The sequence below is a fragment of the Staurois parvus genome, unplaced genomic scaffold (genome assembly GCF_062004578.1).
Source record: "Staurois parvus isolate SC_StPar_1 unplaced genomic scaffold, SC_StPar_1.0 ptg000020l, whole genome shotgun sequence".
NCBI classification, from domain to species: Eukaryota; Metazoa; Chordata; class Amphibia; order Anura; family Ranidae; genus Staurois; species Staurois parvus.
In genome coordinates, this window is record NW_028317816.1 from 8,885,536 (window position 1) to 8,908,073 (window position 22,538).

Here is a 22,538-nt window from a genome sequence, read left to right on the forward strand (position 1 = left end):
TGTGTTTCTGCATGCAAGTTTTTGATGTGTTTTTTGATGCATTCCTGTAGCGACATGTGCATTCTGGTGTGTTTTGTATCTGTTTTACTGCGTTCCAGTACAGTTCAGTGCAGAAAAAAATGCATCATGTACTTTTTTACTGGAGTTTAAGTTTTTTATGTGAACTATGCCATTGGAAACCTTATAACCTACTGTACATGCATTTTTGATGCAGAAAATAATGCACTGGACTGCATGTGGGGTGAACCCTCCCTAAAGAAATATGGTATTATGATAAAATGTGTATAATTAATATAAAAACATATCCAATAAATCACAAATGGGTTTCCATGATTTAGTCTATGTGATAATAATATAAATGAATTCTGTATATAATAATAATAAGTTGTGCTACTAATTAACTAAGATCCTGCAAATAAATACAGTATGTTACTAGTAGAAGTTACATATAAATAGGTTAAAAGTTGTAAAAACTTTTCTTACCTATTTTTTTAAACATATTTGTAACCTATTTATATGTAATTTCTTAGTCTATTAGTATTATATTTATATGCAAGGTTTTAGTTTATTAGTATTACAATTTTCTTACTATTACATTATCATTTCTTATTATTAATATTATACAAAGATAATCCGAGTATATACAAAATGCAGTTTTTGAATGATGATTTAATTTATTATGGGAGAAAGCTATCCAAACCTGCCTGTCCCTATGTGAAAAAGTAATAGCCCCCTAAAACTAATAACTGGTTGTGCCACCCTTGGCGGCAACAACTGCAATCAAGTGTTTGCAACAGCTGGCAATGAGTCTTTCACATCACTCTGTAGGAATTTCGGCCCACTGTTCTTTGCAGAATTGTTTTAATTCAGCCACATTGGAGGGTTTTAGAGTATGAACGGCCTGTTTAACCTCCTTAGCGGTATTCCCAAGTGTAGCTCGGGGTAAAATTTGAGTACCAAGAGCAGTAACCCCGAGCTACACTCGGGCTTACCATGCGGCGTTACTCAGGGAGTCCCTGCAGCATTTACCTTGTCCTTCGCTCCCATGATGTGTCCCCTGCAGCATCCCCGGCCATCTCCTCCGGCCGATGCCGGCATCCGGCGTCCGTGTTTCGGTCCCTGTGACGCCGGCAAATTTGAAATTTTTTAAAAATGTAATTTTTTGAAAAATGTTTATTACATAGTAAAACATTGCTGTTTCAATGCATTTCACATACATTTTGTCCCTACTGCTTTGTCCTGTGCCCTGCCTGCATTTTGACTGTTCTTTCTGCCTGGAAACTTAGAAAAGTCCATGGCGTCCAAAAAGCGTCCCTTTATGTCAAAAGCGGTTGTAGCCCAGCTAGAGAACAGCAATAGTAAATCAGAACCACTTGCAGAATTGAGTGATAATGATTTGTGGAGAAATTCGTCATCAGACACTGAAAACGATTTTGCGACTTTGCTCAGCGATGTGCGAATTTGCCTCTGTATTTCAAATTTCAGTGTTTTTGGTTTGATTATATTATTGAATTAAATGTATTATTATTATATTATTATTTTTTATGATTATTTATTAAATTATAATTTATGATTTCGTGTTTCAAATTTTATCCTACCCGGGATGTTTACTAGACTCTTGTTCGGACAGATTTCAGTGAATTATTCCTAAAAATTACAGCCTACAATAAAAAACTACATATTTCCATGCAAAAAAATGGTACTGCTTTCAGCACAAAAAATCGGAAATAATCATACCGCCAGGGAGGTTAAGGTCATGCCACAGCATCTCAAAAGGTCCAGACTTTGACCAGGCCACTCCAAAATCTTATTACTGTTTATTTTGATCCATTCCCCCCCAGGAATTTTCCAGTATGTTTTGGATCATTGTCCTGCTGCATAACCTAAGTGCGCTTGAACTTGAGGTCACGAACTGATGGTCAGACATTCTCCTTCAGGATTTTCTGGTAGAAATTCTGATTTCCATCATTTATGGAAAGTTGTCTATGTCCTGAAGCTGCAAAAAGCCCCAGAACATCACACGCCACCATCATGCTTGATTGTTGGCATGATGTTCTTTTTATGAAATCCAAAAAGTTCAACTTTTGTCTCATCGTTGCACAAAATTTTTGCCCAAAAGTCTTAAGGATATTCGGGATGTTTTTTGCCAAATGTGTTTTTTTTTGTCAGCAGTGGCTTTCGCTTTGGAACTGTCCAATGGATACCATTTTTGCCCAGTCTCTTTGTTATTGTTGAATTATGAACACTGACCTTAATTAGGGCAAGTGAGGCCTGCAGTTCTTTAGATGTTGTTCTGGGTTCTTTTATAACCTCCATGATGAGTAGTTGTTGTTCTCTTGGAGTAATTTTGGTAGGCCAGCCACTCCTGGGAAGGTTCACCACTGTTCCAAGTTTTCTCCATTTGTGGATAATGGCTCTCACTGTGGTTCACTGGAGTCCCAAAGCCTTAGAAAGGGATTTGTAACCCTTTCCAGACTGATACATGTCAATTACTTTGTTTCTCATCTGTTTTTTTATTTCTTTAGATCGAGGCATGATGTTTTGATTTTTTAGATATTTTAGCATGCTTCACTTTGTCAGACAGCTTCTGTTTAAGTGGTTTCCTGATTCAACAGGTCTGGCAGTAATCAGGTCTGGGTGTAGCAAGTGAAATTCATGATTTAGCAAGGGGGGCAATTACTTTTTCACATAGGGCCAGGCAAGTGTGGACAACTTTTTTCCCTTAATAAATGAAATCATAATTTAAATATTGCATTTTGTATTTACTCAAGTTATCTTTGTGTAATAATAAAACTGTTTGATGATCGGAATCATTTAAGTGTGCCAAATATGTAAAAAAAATCAGGAAGGGGGGAAAATACTTTTTCACAGCGCTGTATATGTTCGTAGCCTGTTTATCAATATACTATATTTAGGGAATATACTATATTTCTTTAGGCCATTGTATTTATGGTCTTAGATTTTTTTCATTCATAGTATGTCTTGTCTCCTAGTACTAATATGGGGCCTTCAAAATGCTTTGGATAAACTTCATGACCTTTAGCTGTGAATAATAAAGGACCACTGAACTAAATTTTGAGTTGTGAAGAAAATAGCATCCTAAAGGCACTGAGACTTTGATGTGAGTTTATAAAAAGTAGTAGTAGAGGAAAAAAAACATTTGGAGCACTCACTGGCTCAGTTTGGGCTGCTCACAATAGACAGCAATACCCTATAGTGGGTACCCTGCAGGATCCCAACCAACATGTTTTGTGGACCAGAAAATCCTTCCCCTTTCATCAGGGCTACATTTATATTATATTGTGTTTTTTTGAAGCCCTGATGACCCCCAAAACATGTTAGCCAGTTTTTTTTAGTGCAAACCAATAAGTAAATTTAGACTCTTTTATCATTTGGTCTAGAACTTCTTCCATTGGTGCATGTTAACTTGCTGGGTACCCACTGGAGGGTATTCCTGTCTGTTGTGAGCATCCTAACCTGAGACAGCAAGCTCTCTGAAAGTTTTTTCCTCTTGTGACGATCGCGGCGTCAGACCCCAGCACTTCTTACCAAACTTGCGACCAAAGGACTAGCCAATCTAAAACCGCGTTGTCACGTGCGTAACAATGCCACGCCCAGCTGCACCCTGCACAAAGATTTTCCAGCTAATGGACCACAATCTGTGTACCTGCAGCCTGGGAGTGATTGTTACTGGGTCACGTTAATTACGCAATTAACCCTTCACACTGCCACCACCTCCTTTTTGTACAGAGAAAGCAGAAACTTGGCAATATTAGCAATAACACTATGATGTGTGAATAATCGTTTGTATACATAATGTCACCGCAGACAGATGTATGCAGACATTTTAAAACACACAGTAGCGCTCTTCAGAGACAGGGATTTTTAGTTTGCATTAAAGAGCTTTAGAAACAGTTCAACACTTTCAGAAAGTAAGATTTATTACTAAAAGGTCAAAAGGGTGCAATAAAAATATTTACAGAAAAAGATGTAGCCAATATATATATATATATATATAAATATACAGAGAGCAATAACACAGCAAAGAGATAACAGAAAGAAGTTTAGAGAGATAGAGTACTTGCCAAAAGTCATTATCAGGGTTTTGTGTGGAATGTGCCAGGTTTGGACTTTTGTTTCTTCACTTTTTTGTGTCATACCAATACAAACAAAAGAAATAAACATGAGAATGCCTAAACATTTGTAATTGAACAATTTTCTGGTGAAGTGGTGCATTATCTGACAGAAATGCAGGGGTGCAAATATTTTTGGCCATGAATGTATTTCTTTTCAAAGTGAGAGCTGTCTAATGGAGGAATTCCCCTCCCTTCATGTTGTATGTCGAGGACAGGAAGTGGAGGAAAATATCCCCAATGGGACACAGACAACAAAAAATAAACTGGCAAAATGCTTTACCCTGCTGTATTTGAGACAAAAACAGAAAATGACGATACATACCCTACTTACGTACCCTGACGTGATTGACTGCTGTGGGTAAATGCACTTTATGTATCCTAGCTGCTAACTGCACTACCTTCTCTAACTTATCCCATGTTGTAGACATGCACAAGTGATCTATAGAGCTGTTCTTAGATGATAAAGTAAATCAGTCATGACTGAGTTTATACAAGAATCAGTATTTGGTCTTAAATCATCATTAGTGTTCAGGTTTAGTTATAAAAGATTTGTTTTTCCTCTTATGTTATAGTTGCTACTGTGCCAGCTACGTGACTTCATGCTGATAACAGTATAGCCCAGTGGTGACGAACCTATGGCATGCGTGCCGCAGCAGGCACTCGGATCCCTCTCTGTTGGCACGCTAGCCAAGTCATCCCAGCATCGCCCCAGCAGCCGAGCATCGGATAGTGGCACGTATAAGGGCCAATGTGCATGCTCAGAAAGGAGTAGCTGTGCCAGGCGATGACGTCACAAGCCACAACTCACCCGAGCTTTTGCATGGCCGGTCAGTACACTGCCAAGGAAATTATATATATATTTGCTTGGACTGGTTGTGATTTTAGCAGAAGTCCCCCACAAGGTAGGAGATGCCTTTTTCAGAGCAGGCCAGAAGCTGGTGGTCAGTGGAACATTGCCCCTTTGTGCTGGTGGTTAGTGAAACTTTGCCCCTTTGTGCTGGTGGCCAGTGGAACTTTGTCCCTTTTGTGCTGGTGGTCAGTGGAATTATGCCCTCTTGTGCTGGTGGTGAGTGGAACTTTGCCCCCTTGTGCTGGTGGTCAGTGGAACATTGCTCCCTTGTGCTGGTGGCCAGTGGAACATTGCCCCTCTGTGCTGGTGGTCAGTGGAACATTGCCCCCTTCGTGCTGGTGGTCAGTGGAACTTTGCCCCTTTGTGCTGCTGGTCAGTGGAACTTTGCCTCCTTGTGCTGGTGGTCAGTGGAATTTTGCCCCCTTGTGCTGGTGGTCAGTGGAACATTGCCCCTTGTGCTAATGGTCAGTGGAACATTGCCCCTCTGTGCTGGTGGTCAGTGGAACATTGCCTCTCTGTGCTGGTGGTCAGTGGAACATTGCCCCTTGTGCTGGTGGTCAGTGGAACATTGCCCCTATGTGCTGGTGGTCAGTGGAACATTGCCTCTCTGTGCTGGTGGCCAGTGGAACATTGCCCCCTTCATGCTGGTGGTCAGTGGAACTTTGCCCCTTTGTGCTGCTGGTCAGTGGAACTTTACCCCCTTGTGCTGGTGGTCAGTGGAATTTTGTCCCCTTGTGCTGGTGGTGAGTGGAACTTTACCCCTTTGTGCTGGTGATCAGTGGAACATTGACCCTGTGTGCTGGTGGTCAGTGAAACATTGTCCCTCTGTGCTGGTGGTCAGTGGAACATTGCCCCCTTCGTGCTGGTGGTCAGTGGAATTTTGCCCCTTTGTGCTGCTGGTCAGTAGAACTTTGCCCCCTTGTGCTGGTGGTCAGTGGAATTTTGCCCCCTTGTGCTGGTGGTCAGTGGAACTTTGCCCCCTTGTGCTGGTGGTCAGTGGAACTTTGTCCCTTTGTGCTGGTGCCCAGTGGAACATTGCCCTTTTGTGCTGGTGGTCAGTGGACCATTGCCCCCTTGTGCTGGGGGGGAGTGGAACTTTGCCCCTTTGTGCTGGTGATCAGTGGAACTTTGCCACTCTGTGCTGGTGGTCAGTGGAACATTCCCACTCTGTGCTGATGGCCAGTGAAACTTTGCCCCCTTGTGCTGGTGATCAGTGGAACTTTGCCCTCTTGTGCTAGTGGTGAGTGGAACTTTACCCCTTTGTGCTGGTGGTCAGTGGAACTGTTAAAAAGCTGTTTGTATCATTGAAAGCTCTGTTATTGTGTTTTTCTTTTTAGACAAAAGACGCTAATGTATGAGTTGTTTTTTCTAAACTAAAACCTCAGTATTCAGGTTTAATTGCAGTGTTAGCACTTTGTGATAAATAAGTGGGTTTTGGGTTGCAGTTCGGGCACTTGGTCTCTAAAACGTCCGCCATCACTGCTATAGCCTAACTTCATAAAAGCATAATGCATTAGGTATTTTCATTCCTGTACTTTAGTTGATTAATCTTTTTTTTTGTGCAATTCACTTAAGGCATTACCGAGAACATCATTTTGCTTTTATACACATATATTATCATTTACTGCACATACAATATTTTATCAATTTTTTAAAAGTATTTGACTCTGAAAGCCAAGTTAAAAGAATATTACACATATTTCCCCTCATTAAAATAGTGCTAGCTACAGGATGGTGATAGCAAAGTTTCATCTGAGGAGAGCAGGAAATGGAACGCTTTGAGGTGATAATAAAATAAAACTTTTGTGAGTAAAACTATACTTAATGAGGCTTTCGACAGTTATATTTTCATTTTATGGGGAAAAAAGTAATGACTCGGCATCAATGTGATTTTTATTATTGTGAACTGGTCATCTTGGAGGAAAATAACTCATGTGGCATTGTGAATTGACAGTACTTTAATGTTGGCTTTATATTTGTAGAATTTCATTTGGAGGAGAAGTATAAAAATTGCTCTTCATGGACTCAAATAATTTCAAATGACTTTCTATTTGAGCACAATATCAATGTCTCAAAATTTGTAGAAAGATTTTGGAAGTGATGCAATGTTGCACTCACACAAGAGCTACGATTTTTCTTGTCATGGAGCAATTTCAGCAATTAGAAATTTGTTTAGATTAGATTCAACAAAAAAATTCCATCCTTGTACTTTAATTAGTTTTTTTATTTTTTGTTCAACCTGGTGAAAACCAATTGTGTATAAGCAAAATGAAGACAAGCTGCAGCACAAACATCAATGTGGAAAACAAACTTCTTACATGATAACATCAATTTATTATTATTATACAGTATTTATAAAGCGCCAATGGTTCGCTCAGCGCTGTACATTACAAACGGGGACAGAACATGTGACAGAACAATACCAATACAATGCAAAACATGAGGGGATTGAGGGCCCTGCTCTTTTGAGCTTACAATCTAGGAGGGAGGGGATGGTGGCACAGGAGGAGATGGCTGTGGGGGATGGAGTGGTAGGAAGAGTGGAGGAGGTTGGCAAGTTAGTAGGGGGTGGGGTAGGCTTCCCTGAAGAGATGGGTTTTCAGGGTGCGCCTGAAGGAGAGGAGAGTAGGTGATAATCTGATGGGTTGGGGCAGGGAGTTCCAGAGGATGGGTGACACCCTGGAGAAGTCCTGGAGGCGGGCGTGGGAGGAGGAGACCAGGGAACTAGAGAGAAGGAGGTCTTGTGAGGAGCGGAGTGTGCGTGCTGGGCGGTACTTGGATATTAGGTCAGTGATGTAGTTCAGGGCAGTATGGTGGACAGCTTTGTACGTCAGTGTTAGGATTTTGAATTTGATCCGTTGCGCGATCGGAAGCCAGTGGAGGGATTGGCAGAGGGGGGTGGTGGAGATGGAGCGGTTGGAAAGGTGAATGAGTCTGGCAGCCGTATTCAGGATCGACTGAAGTGGGGATAGCCAGCGGCGAGGCAGGCCAGTGAGGAGGGAGTTGCAAATTGGCAACAGTTTTGAGGCAAAAAACTGCTAATTGTCAGGCCAGATAAAAACAAATACAAATACATAGTATCAATGGTTTCTGATATACCCCAGCTTCCTGGAAATGAAATAATTTCAAATTCATTAACTACATTGGTGCCAAACAACAGCACACAACATCTATCCATATACCCCTAGACATGTAATATACAACAAAAGTAATGAGGACTGTAGATGAAATCTCTTTCATCCAGAATTAATGAGTGATTACCCATGAAAAATCACAGCAACAAAATTAATAAGAAATATAAAATAGGAAAAATAAAAATATATAATTATTATATCATTTATAATATCAAAGATACCATAAAGATCCTAAGAAAACATATAAACAACAAATAGATATTGTAAAAAATAAATAAATAATATGACATAATAAATAATTAAATAAACCTTATACATTAATCATCACAAAAATAAATGCAAATCAAAAGCACTATGCAGTTCTGTTGAATGCATCACGTTTAAAGCGGTAGTAAACCGCAGGAAAAAAAAAAAGTCCCCTGCAAGATAGTGTCATAATGTGCATCGCATACTAGCACATTATGTAGGACTTACCTTAAAACAAAGCCCTCCAGTGGCATGTTGTCACCACTGAAGAGGCTTCTATCTTCACCCAGTCTTCTTTCCGGGTTCGTGAGCTCCGGCCGTCTGACAGGCCGAGGCCACAATGACGTCAGTCCCGCACATGCACGCAAGAGTCCCGTGCCACAGCACAGAACTCTGAAGGAACGGCACGGGTATTCCGTTCCTTCAGAGCTCATGCGCTGGCTCTAAAATAGAGAGAATATCTCCTAAATGGTGCATATTTAGGAGATTTTCATTGTAACTACAAGTCAAGCTTTATTATGGTCACCTCACCAATGCAAAGATAGGATAGAGTAAGTGGCCATCAATCTAAACTGAGCTACAGAATGTCCTGCAAACATAAAATGGTGAGCAAGTGGCAACTCATTGTGTTTGTCCCTAATGGAATGCTTATGACTAGCAGTCCCATCTCTAAGCTTCTAAATAGTCTCTCCAGTATAATGAAGGCCGCAAGGACATGTATGCAAATACAGTCAGAGGCATAGCTAGGATATTTTGCGCCCAGGGACGAACTATAAAATTGGCGCCCCAGCCCCCCTCCCCGTTTAATCACATTAGTGACACCAATGATGGGGCACTATTCCTCCCACTGACACCAATGACACTTATCTTGCTGACCCCTGCTCCAGCCTAGGCTCCTTCCCTCTCCCATCCATAGCCAGCATACCTGGTTGCAGCAGCACCATCTGCACGGCACACTTACCGGTCAGCTGTCTTCTTCACTTGCTCTGGCCGCTCCCTCACTCAATCTTCACGCTGCCGCTCGGCTCCTCCTCTCCAAGCTCCGCCTCCTAGCAGGTGATTGACTGCCTGTGTGCCTTTCCTGAGCTACAGTTCTGGCGCCCAATCACCGGTCAGGAGGCGGAGCTTGCAGTGGGAGGTACAAGCTGCCATAGGCTATCCAGTGATCCTGAGGGTGTGGCCAGATGACGGGTGGCATGTCATCCCACCCACACATCGCATCCAGAGAAAAGAAGACACCGGACCTGCGGACCTCTCTACCCCTCCTCCAGCAGCGCCTCCTGGACTGGATCGTCGTGGGACTGTAAGCCTCATTTTGGCACCCCTGTACCTTGGTGCCCGGGTACATACATATGTACCCCCCTGCCCCCCCTAGCTATGCCTGTGAATACAGTTTATCACATAGGACCTCTGACATGTTAGATGTTGTTTAATACCAAATGAATAACCTTGATGTGGGTGATTAATACTAGTACACAGTATACAAGACACACAACGAAAAGGAGGAGTTGGACTGCCTGTGCAAACTCTGTAGGGTCCAGGTATCGCATCATGCTACCAGTACTGACACTGACCCTAGCCAAATGCAAAACTAGTGAAAAACAGTAAGAAAAGATGAGTAGGGAAAAAAATGGCAGTGTAAAATGGCCTGTAAAACCATTCCTGTTTTGGGGGTCGTCTCATTGTTGCCCATCTAGTGCACCTGTTGTTAATTTCATTAACACCAAAGCAGCTGAAACTGATTAACAAACCCCTCTGCTACTTAACTGACCAGATAAATATACCAGGAGTTTAATTGACTTGATGCTTTACTCTTAAAAAGTGAGACAGCACAGCCAAGACCTGCAGTTCCTGAGGCCTCTCTGCAGATTACACACTAAATGAGAAATAGAGCCTGGTTTAGGACCAGTCCCAGCCTAGGACTGGGCAAAAAAGAAAAGCATAATTACAATGCTACTGCCTTCTTTCAGGATGCTAATTGTTTTAGATGTGCACTGAAATAGAACCTGATTGTCTCGCAGTGCTGCCCTGTGTGTATAGAACAAGCAGCTTTCACATCTCGAAAGGCAACATCAATGCTAAAAAAATATATTCAGGCATATGGGTTTCTGAGAGTTTGCAAACCATCGCATTCTTTTTTTATGTAGATTTTGCACAAACTGTCCCAACCTTTTTGGAACTGTGGTTACAAGTCCTGTTTATGGAACTTTTTGACTCATGACATCTTCATGCATTAACGAAAAAGGATAATGGTGATATTCACACTTTGTAATTGACTGATTTCTACAGTTACTGTTGTCTCTGGAAGACAGTGTTAGCAAATATTAAACTGGTCCACAAGTTATGAACAAAAGCCCGCTGGTAATGTGTAATTCAATTATAAATTGTATTCATTGTGCCTCTGACACAAAAATGTCAGCACAATGATTAAGATAAAATGTTAGTTTCCAGGACTGGAACACTGCATGACTGATTACTACTATCGTCTTTTATTATTGTTGAACAATTGGGTCACTCAGAAATGATCTTACTGGTTTGGATAGATGCTGCTGGCTTGTATTACCAACAGGCTTCTTAAACCATGCTAGAATGCTGGTGGGGATATAGAGGTCCTTGGGTTACCCTATTGAAACCTTCATTTACTGCACATGAGTGAGTGTAGCTGAGAGAGTGTGAAGCCACATTGGATGGTGGCAGAGCTGAAAACCCTCTCAGGGATAACTCGCTACTTAGAGATATCATATAAAAAGCCAATGGGTGATTCAATTTGTTGGATTCCATTCATTTAAAAAGTGTGGATAAACAAAGCAGACAACCCTCTGACAGAAATTCTGGGAGGAAATTTTGGAGGCAGTATGCATATGCTAAGGGAAACCTAAATTAAACTGTTACTAAAGCCACAACAGTAAAAATCAGTCTGTATATGTAGTAAAGCATGCTTGTTATGTTCACTGTGGAACCGAAGGGGTTTAATTCTCCACATTGTGTAAAAAATGTGATGCTGTCTTCTCTGATCCTCCCCTTTTTCTGTCCCCAATCAATCTGCTGATATTACAGAGCTCTAGGGAACACTCTGCACATGCTCAGTTTAGTGTGCATTGCTAGAGAGGTTTTTTTTTTCTTTGGGAGGGTGCATGTGATCAGCATAGGGCCAATCAACACTGCCAGACAGAGAGTCAGGGGTTTTGCAGCCTCATAGGACAGTCAAAGAAGAATAAAAACTCCTACAAGCTTTAACCAGTGCTCAGCTGGACACTGAGAGAAGTCATAAGACTGATATATACTGCAGATGAGAAAAGGTATTTAGCAGTTTATATTTACTAAAATAAGTGCATTTCCATGTTCTTTGTATTGTGGGAGACCAGATATAGCAAATGCAGGGTCCTGGGTTTAGTAACACTTTAAGCCTAGTTTTCTCTGCTTTGGGAAGAATAGAGAAGGAATTGATTTCACATCATGCATTTACTTTCTTGGGATCTCTGTGATGCTATATTCTCACATGCATGTAAGTTTTTCATGGCTACGATAGTGTCAGGTTGGTATTTCAGCTAATCTACTGTTAACAACATGAGCATGTTATATATTCCTGTGGGGAGGACACACAATGGAGGGAATTTACTAAAATTGGTGCACTCAGAGTCTGGTGCAGCTGTGCATGGTAGCCAATCAGTTTCTCACTTCAGCTCATTCAACTAAGCTTTGACAATAAAACCGGGAAGCTGATTGGTTTCTATGCAGAGCTGCACCAGATTTTGCACACTCCAGTTTTAATAAATCAACCCCCAATATGTTCTAATGTACCCAAGAGTAGATTCAAAGTGAGAACATGTGCACTATTTTTTAGTGACCCCTGGCTGCCATGTTTTTGAAAATATTGAAAATTAGACATGTGTGAAGGCAGCATGTTAGGTTCTCAAAGACAACAGAAATATTATTCTCTTTCTGCCAGTTTCAGTATACATCACTTTAATAAATTAGAGTGATTTCACAGATCGCAACCAGCCACTGACTTTTTTAATGAAAGGAGGTTGCTAAAGATTGAATGCTGATCTGCCTTATTGCTAATAAAGTGAACTTACTGTCACCCTAAAGAGGAAGTTCCGCTTAATGCCTTCCTCTTCTTTCCTCTTCTTTTTTTGGCACTTTTTTTGGGGGGGGGGGGGGGGGAGTGGGCACCTGATTTTGACAGGTATCTGCTCCCTCTTCTGATCAGATCACCACGGTGATCCATCAAATGTTCTCCCCCCCCCGCCTGCAACCTTCTGGGACAAGTCACAGGTACTGGAAGATTGAGGGACTATTCACAAGGTGCAGTGTGGCTCATGCATGCACAGTGAGCAGCCAGCTCTGAAGCCACAAGGAGTCACAGCTGGCTGCCCACAGTAAATGCTGGGGACCCGACGACCAGCAAGTGGTTCAGGTGAGTGCGGTTGGACACCTGGACAGGTGAGTGTCATTTTATTAAAAGTCAGCAGCTACAGTATTTGTAGCTGTTGACTTTTATTTTTTTTTTTTAAGGATGAAGAAGGGCTTTAAAGTGGATGTAATAGAAGGCAAAATGTTTTTATAAATCTAAAAAACATTGCAAATATATTTTTTTCTTTGTTTAAAAGCAGTCATGTGACAGCTATTCTCTGCTGTGCTCTGGGATTGACAGGGTGGGGGCGGAGCCTCCTTATGATAATCAGCTGATCTGCTAACATCAAATATCCAAGCCTCAGTCACTCAATAGTACAAGGCTGGGTGGGCATGGCAGCAACAGTCCAATCAGAGTACAGGCCTGTCGTGCCTGTGTGAAAGGAAGATACTTCACAGGATTCTGCATCCTGGTCCTCATTTGTGCAGCAGCACCATGGGAGTGTAGGCATGCCATCATATGCACAGCAACCTGAAGCTCCCAAGTAGAAGACAAATGTAAAATGACCATGCTAAGATAGATTTGCTTCTGTGCCTGCCATGGTCAGTTTAAATTAGGAAGGGGGGTGGCAGGGGGAGCCATGTAAGCAATATAAAGAGAACAGCCTATTTTTTAATAGAATTACACAATAAGTCCTCATTCACACGGAGCAATTACATGTGTCCCACATGGAAGAAAAATATATTTGAAATATATTTTAAAAATATTCTTCACAAATATATTGACATATATTTGAAATGCTACAATTTTGGCCATATTCAATATATTTCAAAATATATTTCTATAAATATATATATATATATATTGCATGTTGAAATGCATTTTTTATTACAAAATATATGAAAAAGTTTCAAAAATACATTTCAAATATACTATATGTCTTTAAAAATACAAATCTACATTTTTGGAATGCATTTACAAATATATGTAAAAATATATGTTAAAATGTACTTTTTTATATGTTAAAAAAAATCTGAAGAATATATTTAAAAAAAATATATTTTTAAAAATGTATTTTTATGGGGTGCTACATGCATAGCCATGTTTTACTGGCACTGGGATGCACAGGTGTTGTACCATTGTTGTATTTTGGGACACAGCTGCTGCACAGGCACAATATGACATCCACAGTCAGGTTCATAAATATTGGGACATCGACACAATTCTAACATTTTTGGCTCTATACACCACCACAATGGATTTGAAATGAAACAAACAAGATGTGCTTTAACTGCAGACTGTCAGCTTTAATTTAAGGGTATTTACATCCAAATCAGGTGAACGGTGTAGGAATTACAACAGTTTGCATATGTGCCTCCTATTTGTTAAGGGACCAAAAGTAATGGGACAGAATAATAATCATAAATCAAACTTTCACTTTTTAATACTTGGTTGGAAATCCTTTGCAGTCAATTACAGCCTGAAGTCTGGAACGCATAGACATCACCAGACGCTGAATTTCATCCCTGATGATGCTCTGCCAGGCCTCTACTGCAACTGAATGAGGAAAGAACAAAGAGAGAGCGCACAGGCCTAGTGCATTACCATAAAAAATGTTTAATAAGAAATAAAATAGGTGTTGTACTCACAAACGACAATAAAGTCAAGGCACATCATAAAAGAACAGCTGGGTCAACACTGCGCTGAGTAACAGTCCGTAATGGGGAGTGTAGACATCCAATAGGTTGACGCGTTTTGAGGACTTGCCTCTTCCTGAGAGCCCTGGGCAGCAAGGTGTGCATGTTCCAGGACATTCTTAATGTGGTTGTAGCCTGCATCGAGTCCATCCCCAAGCGCAGGAGCATTTGTGTTTGCTAGTTCATTGTTCCCTACTGCAACTGTCTTCAGTTCCTGCTTGTTCTTGGGGCATTTTCCCTTCCGTTTTGTCTTCAGCAAGTGAAATGCATGCTCAATCGGATTCAGGTCAGGTGATTGACTTGGCCATTACATAACATTCCACTTCTTTCCCTTAAAAAACTCTTTGGTTGCTTTTGCAGTATGCTTTGGGTCATTGTCCATCTGCACTGTGAAGCGGCGTCCAATGAGTTGTGAAGCATTTGGCTGAATATGAGCAGATAATATTGCCCGAAACTCTTCAGAATTCATCCTGCTGCTTTTGTCAGCAGTCACATCATCAATAAATACAAGAGAACCAGTTCCATTGGCAGTCATACATGCCCACGCCATGACACTACCACCACCATGCTTCACTGATGAGGTGGTATGCTTAGGATCATGAGCAGTTCCTTTCCTTCTCCATACTCTTCTCTTCCCATCACTCTGGTACAAGTTGATCTTGGTCTCATCTGTCCATAGAATGTTGTTCCAGAACTGTGAAGGCTTTTTTAGATGTCGTTTGGCAAACTCTAATCTGTCCTTCCTGTTTTTGAGGCTCACCAATGGTTTACATCTTGTGGTGAACCCTCTGTATTCACTCTGGTGAAGTCTTCTCTTGATTGTTGACTTTGACACACGTACACCTACCTCCTGAAGAGTGTTCTTGATCTGGCCAACTGTTGTGAAGGGTGTTTTCTTTACCAGGGAAAGAATTCTTCGGTCATCCGCCACAGTTGTTTTCCGTGGTCTTCCGGGTCTTTTGGTATTGCTGAGCTCTCCGGTGCGTTCCTTCTTTTTAAAAATGTTCCAAACAGTTGTTTTGGCCACGCCTAATGTTTTTGCTATCTCTCTGATGGGTTTGTTTTGTTTTTTCAGCCTAATGATGGCTTGCTTCACTGATAGTGACAGCTCTTTGGATCTCATCTTGAGAGTTGACAGCAACAGATTCCAAATGCAAATAGCACACTTGAAATGAACTCTGGACCTTCTATCTGCTCATTGTAATTGGGATAATGAGGAAATAACACACACCTGGCCATGGAACAGCTGAAAAGCCAATTGTCCCATTACTTTTGGTCCTTTAACAAGTGGGAGGCACATATGCAAACTGTTGTAATTCCTACACCTTTCACCTGATTTGGATGTAAATACCCTAAAATTAAAGCTGACAGTCTGTAGTTAAAGCACATCTTGTTTGTTTCATTTCAAATCCATTGTGGTGGTGTATAGAGCCAAAAATGTTAGAATTGTGTTGATGTCCCATTATTTATGGACCTGACTGTATGTGGGTACGGGTCCATGAATTCACCCAGTGTACGTTCAGGGATCTTCTCCCGCACCCACACAGATTTCATATTGGGACACAGCTGCTGTATCCCAGTAGATGACAATGGGATTGCCGGCATGGGGATGCTTGCAATTCCTGTGCATCTCCTTGCTGGTAAAACTTGGCTCTGCATGGGGCACGCATATTATTGCTCTGTGTGAACAAGGACTAATACTCGCATATCTGAAATGTTACATTTTTGGGTAACATATGCTTTGAACTAGCCTACAATTGCCAACGTTTACAAATGCCATAGCCTCTACTGATCAGCTAAATTAACTTAGTAATGGGAGGGGTATGGCTTGATTGTAGCTTGAAGAGAAATCAAGGAGGGAAAAAGCCAGTAAAAAAAAGAAGACTAATGCAGCCACCACATCTAAGGATTGGTAACCAGCAATATATTACATTTTTGGTTTTGGATTTAATACCGCTTTAACGCAGGCACTTGAAGTAGCAGCTGCAGTTTTAGCACTGTTGTTACCACAGGTGCATCTTAGGACCGGGCTGGTTTACTTTAATGAGAAGCTGTGCCTAAAAAAAGGCAGAGGACAAAAGACTAGTTGCTAGTATTGCCTATACCAAAAGTAATTCACTAAGGTGGTAAGTCTTTAAACTTTAAGCCTGGGTTCACATATATGCGGTGTGGTATATCGCATGTGATTCGCACAGGAATCACACTGCCTTCCTGTGCAAATCACATGCGATTTGTGTGTGGTGTGATTGGATCATACATGTATGGCTCTAATCGCACCGCACTCACACCAGAAATGTGCAAGACCCTAGACCCAAGGCACTAGAATCAGATCGCATGAGTATTTACACCTATACAATCCGACTGTAAAGGGGGCTGAATACAAATGTACACCACACTTTTCAGAAATTTATTTGTAAAAAAATTTGAAAACCATTTTTCATTTTCTTTCCACTTCACAATTATGTGTCACTTTGTGTTGGTCTATCACATAAAATCCCAATAAAATACATTTAATTTTTTTGTTGTAACATGACAAAATGTGGAAAATTTCAAGGGGTATGAATACTTTTTCAAGGCACTGTAAAATGATCTACTCTTTATCTGCATTCACTTATTACTGGTTTCAGTAATAAGTTAAAACTTAATCCGTGAAGGGCAGGTGCAGACGGCACTGAGCTCGCTCACACTTTTGTAGCAGATGATGCGAGTCTGAAGAGGAGGGTGGCACAGCCAAAAAAACATTATTGGAGACTGCTCAGACAGAATATGGTTCTGTGCGGCCCTCTTTTTCATCTTGCATGGAATTGTATTATTCACATAATAATTATAAGCAGATGTCTAGAGCACCCCTCCCTCCTATACATCAGATGTCAAGGGCCTCCCACCATCAGAAGTGCTGGGAACAAGATGGGGACGGAGCTGTGGGAGAGGTGCGAGGGCCACATGAAGTGGCTGAAGGGCCGGATTCGGCCCGCGGGCTTTGTGTTTGACACGTGCTTTAGAGCTGACTGAATTTTTTTTAATTTCTATTATTTTAATTTAATTTTGTGATAGCATAGGCAGGTGACAGGTATGCTATATTAGGACATCGGAGGTCTATTAGTCCTCTGATGTCTTTCCTGCCCTCCACTGCAGCTAATTTCACACAGACCATGCTTGATTAGCTGCTTCATTGACTAGAGCAGCCAGGGAATGACAGATCTGAACCCAGAAGTAACTAAATGCTTGCTGCTTCTGAGTTTATTAGTCACATAGGAGATCAGGGAACAGATGTTTCCTGAGCTCCTCCTGCTCTCTATCCTAACACAGTTTACAGTGATCCTGGGCCCCATTAAAGGGTGGGGGGCCAGTGTCAAGTTCATAGTGCAGTATCATGCAACTTCACTGAAAAGCCAGGAGTCTGTGATGTGCCATGAGCTGGTTTAAACCATTTGAAGCTCAAGCCATTTATATACTGCCTGTTGATGGCAAGTAGTTAAGATTGCTTCTTTATCCTAAATATTACAGCCCTGAGCTGTAAAGGGGCTTTATTTATATAAATTTGACTATAATGAATGTAAAAATAAAAAAAAACTAATATTTTGTATGAAATCCTGTGTACATGCGTGGCTTATCACTGTATCACCTGAAATATCCCCCAAAGAATTGTTTTATTATTATGATTATTAATAATAATAATAATAATAATAATAATAATATTAAACAGGATTTAGATAGTAAATACAAAGGAACTTTTCTCATACAAAAATTACCCTGCATCCAAACCAATCCTAAGTGTCCAAAACCACATATCAAATATAAATATAATTAAAGTCTCTATATAATAAAATCTTTTTCTCAAAATAAGTGTATTTCTTTCCTTTATCCCACGTGGTGTTTCCAGATTTTCTTGTACTTCAAAAAAATATAAACACGTGACGTCTGACGCGGAACCATAAGTGCGATAGCGGCCATTTTGGAAGTGGGAACGTATGCTGGTTCCCCTACTAAAGCATACATTGGAAGCTTCTCTGTTACTGGGAGCTGTATTCTTCTGTTTTCGATCATACATTGGAAGCTTCTCTGCTACTGGGAGCTGTATTCTTCTGTTTTCAATGTAAGTTACCTATTAAATGTTATTTTAAGAAATCCACCATCATTTCTAATCCCTGATTTATTCCATGAGGAGAATGGAGGAGAAACAACAGGAGTAATTGGGATCCTGGAGAGTGTTTTCATCCAATATGTGAGGAATGCCCTTTTGGTATTAACATAGGGTAATTATTCACTGTTACACCAGCTGGAGTGGATTACTTTATTGAAACACCAATTATATACCTTTTTTGCACAAATGGAGAAGGAATTTTAGGATAAAGCTGGTCTTGGAAATTTGATCACTTTTTGTATTAACCACTTGACCTCCAGAGGATTTACCCCCCTTAATGACCAGGCCTCTTTTTTCTACTCGGCGCTGCACTAATTCAACTGATAATTGCGCGGTCATGCGATGCTGCACCCAAACGAAATGTACGTCCTTATTTTCAAACAAATAGAGCTTTCTTTCAGTGTAATTTGATCACCTGTGCGCTTTTTATTTTTCGCGCTATAAACAAAAAAAGGCCAAAAAGTTTGAAGAAAAACAATATTTTTTACTTTCAGCTATAAATAATATATAGTAAACTCAAAGTTGGTTACAAATTTAGGCCAAAATGTATTCTGCTACATGTTTTTGGTAAAAAAAATCCCAATAAGTGTATATTGATTGCTTTGTGTGGAAGTTATAGCGCCTACAAACTATGGTATAGATACTGCAATTTACGCCATTTTTCTGCTATACAGCGCTGCGCTAGTTTAACGGACAATTGCGCGGTCATGCAATACGATACATAAATTAAATTTACATTCTTTTTTTCCCCACAAATTGAGCTTTCTTTTGGTGGTATTTGATTGCCTATGCGGTTTTTATTTTTTGCGCTAAAAAAAAAGGCTGACAATTTTGAGGAAAAAAAACCAATATTTTGGACTTTTTGCTACAAAACATGTCCAGTAATAAAAAAATGCAAAAATCAAATTTAGTCATAAATTTCTGCCAAAATGCATTCTGCGACATGTCTTTTCTAAAAAAAAAAACCCAATACGTGTAAATTAATTGGTTTACGTGAAAGTTATAGCGTTTACAAATGGCGGGAAAGATACTGGGATTTTTAGTTTTTTTTTTTATACTAATAATGGCGGCGATCAGCGAATTATGGTGGCGATCAGGGACTTATGGCAGCGACCAGCGACTTATGGCGGGACTGCGGAGGACATTCTGACATTGGAGGGTACTAACTTGGGGTCACTGACATCCCCAAAAACACTAATACAGTGATCAGTGCAAAAAAAAAACCACTGACACTGTACTAATGGCAATGGGGAGGAAGGGGTTAACTTTATTTTGCAGGGAAGGGTTATAGGAGTGAGTGGAGTGTTTTACTAGGGGGCGGGGGTGTGTACTAGACGGGACAAGGCTGATCGAGAAAGAGAAACTGTTCTTTCTCGATCAGCTCATCCTCGAGCTGACAGGGAAGTGACAGACAGCACAGCTACTGCAGCTGTGCTGTCTGTCACTGTTTGCCGCCGATCGCCGAGAGATAGCCGGTAAGGACCGGCTGTGACCCGGCGACTCACATCTGTGGCGGTGATCGGCGGGACAGATAGGGCGGCGGCGCACCTCGCGCGCGCCCCCTATTTGTTTACAAAACACATGTTTTAAAATGTGGTTTTGCCTGCCAGTGCCGCCCTGCCGCCGTATATCTACAGTGGCTGGGCAGCAAGTGGTTAAGTGTCGTTTTACACTAAATTGGAGTGAATCACTGTGTATTGTTTGCAATAGTAGTGTTCACAATTGGAGTATATTCACGTGTACTATAGCTATTTATTTTTATTATTTTGTATATTATTTATATATTTTTTTTTTTATTTAATATATATATATATTTTGTTTTCATGTGTGTATTGGCACGTTATACGGTTTTTGCATGATTCACGATTTATGGCACATTAATTATTTGTTTGAGGTAATACACTATCTTGAGTTTATATTTTTTTGAGGTAAAAAAAGAAAATCTAGAAACACCACGTGGAATAAAGGAAAGAAATACACTTATTTTGAGAAAAAGACTTTACTATATAGAGACTTTAATTATATTTATATTTGATGTATGGTTTTGGACACTTAGGATTGGTTTGGATGCAGTGTAATTTTTATGAGAAAAGTTCCTTTGTATTTACGTTTACTTTGAAGGGTGAAAGTTGTTGACTTTTCTTTAGGGTGTGGTAGTTATTGGTATAGGTGGTATTGTGCTATAAGATTGGTTTAGGATTTATATAGTACCAACAGTTTACGCATCACTTTACAACATAAAAGCAGACAGTACAATTACAATACAAATTAATACAGGAGGGATCAGAGAGCATTGCTTGTTATACTTTATATCTTCTTATTTGGGATTTGATGCATTGCCCCCATGAACTGGTCCATGCCTGCATTTACTAAAGTCAATTCAAGGGGAAAAGTTCCGCTTCAGGAAGACCGCAGGCAATACTGGTAACTGCTTGCCTTTTTTGGGGGTACAGCTTCCAGATTTCAGGGGTTTTTTTTAACAGCCAAAAGGATTTCAGTTTTCCCAGATGGTCTGGTAAGCTGAGGGTCTGCCAATTCCCAGTACAAACAATTTTTGTCAATCATAGAGCAAGAATGCATGAAATATATTACATTGTGCCTCATCACTGCAGCTAGCTGCTGATTTACACAGCAAATTGCTATCTTGCATGGAAAATATACTTAGTAGCGGTGACAAAAATGCATCAAATGACTGTTTAGATTATATCATCACCTCCTGGAGAGCTGTTATCACCTATTCGATATATCTAATAACTATTTTTCTATTTGTATACATGATTATTTTGTCAAGGTGATGTTAAAGTCATGACAATTTTTTCTTGCTTGAAAAATGTTACCTAAACTAGATACATCATAAGGTTGCTAAGGAGGGGGTGGGGGGGTGGCTAATGTGTTTCCACAGCCTGGCTAGTTAGTGATGTATCCAAGCTACAGTCGCCTTTGGGAAGTTGTCAGAATGAAGCGAAGGAATATACATTTATTTCAGGATATAGGCAACCACACTCACCTAACTCACCCTTGGCTCCTATCCAGTGCTGGGGGGTAGAGCCTTGGCTTCTGTTCTCCAACCGCCGAACTGGGGCCTAGTGTACTTTATAGTGCTTTATTGATTTATTACTTATTGATTACAAGTATTTGTATAGCACAAACAAATTTATGCAGCGCTTTACATATAGATTATACATTCACATCAACCCTTGCCCTCAAGGAGCTTACAATCTAAGGTCCCTAACTCATATTCACACATACAGTAATAGGACTAATTTAGACAGGAGCCAGTTAACCTACCAGCATGTCTTTGAAGTGTGGGAAAAAACCGGAGTACTCGAAGACAATCCACACACGCACATGGAGAACATGCAAATGTAGGTAGTGCCATGACTGGGATTGATATTGGGACTGACGACCCTAGTGCTACCAAGCGGAAATGCTAACCACACAGTTCAATAAAAAGCAATACAAATAACTGTCACATATATGATATATTATACTGGTAAATAAGAGTTGTGTAATCCCTGTATCAAGGATATGTGAGAAGTAGGAGCACACAATTCATTCTGGGGAGGCACTGCTTCCTCTTGCCCTCCCATGATGGCAAGGCCATGTCTGTCTATATTCTGCCAAAGCTGACTGATTGTATTACTTGGTAATTAACATAAACTTGTTTTCAAATCTTTTTTGCGAATTAAAAAAATGTGAGGTGGCCATTTGGTATTGTTCAATATATATTTTTCATGGTATATATAAGATTTATGTAGAAGGCACTGAACGTTAGTACTTGATCAGTCCACCTCTGCTCCTTCCATCTGCCTTCCTTCTGTGAAGCAGCAGGATAAAATGAGCATGCTTTATAAAGCTAAAAATAACCTGTTTTTGACAGTCGCATGGTGCTTTGAAACACGGACATTATTTCAATAGCTGCATTATGTTTTTTTCTTTGACTTCTTGAACTTATTTCACATTACTTCTCTTGG

The 22,538-nt window shown here is 40.4% G+C and overlaps 1 protein-coding gene across 1 annotated transcript in view; it reads left to right on the forward strand.

The window, feature by feature from the left end:
* Positions 1 to 22,538, forward strand: part of VOPP1 (VOPP1 WW domain binding protein) — a 154,491-nt gene that overhangs the window by 120,675 nt on the left and 11,278 nt on the right. The window lies entirely within an intron of this gene.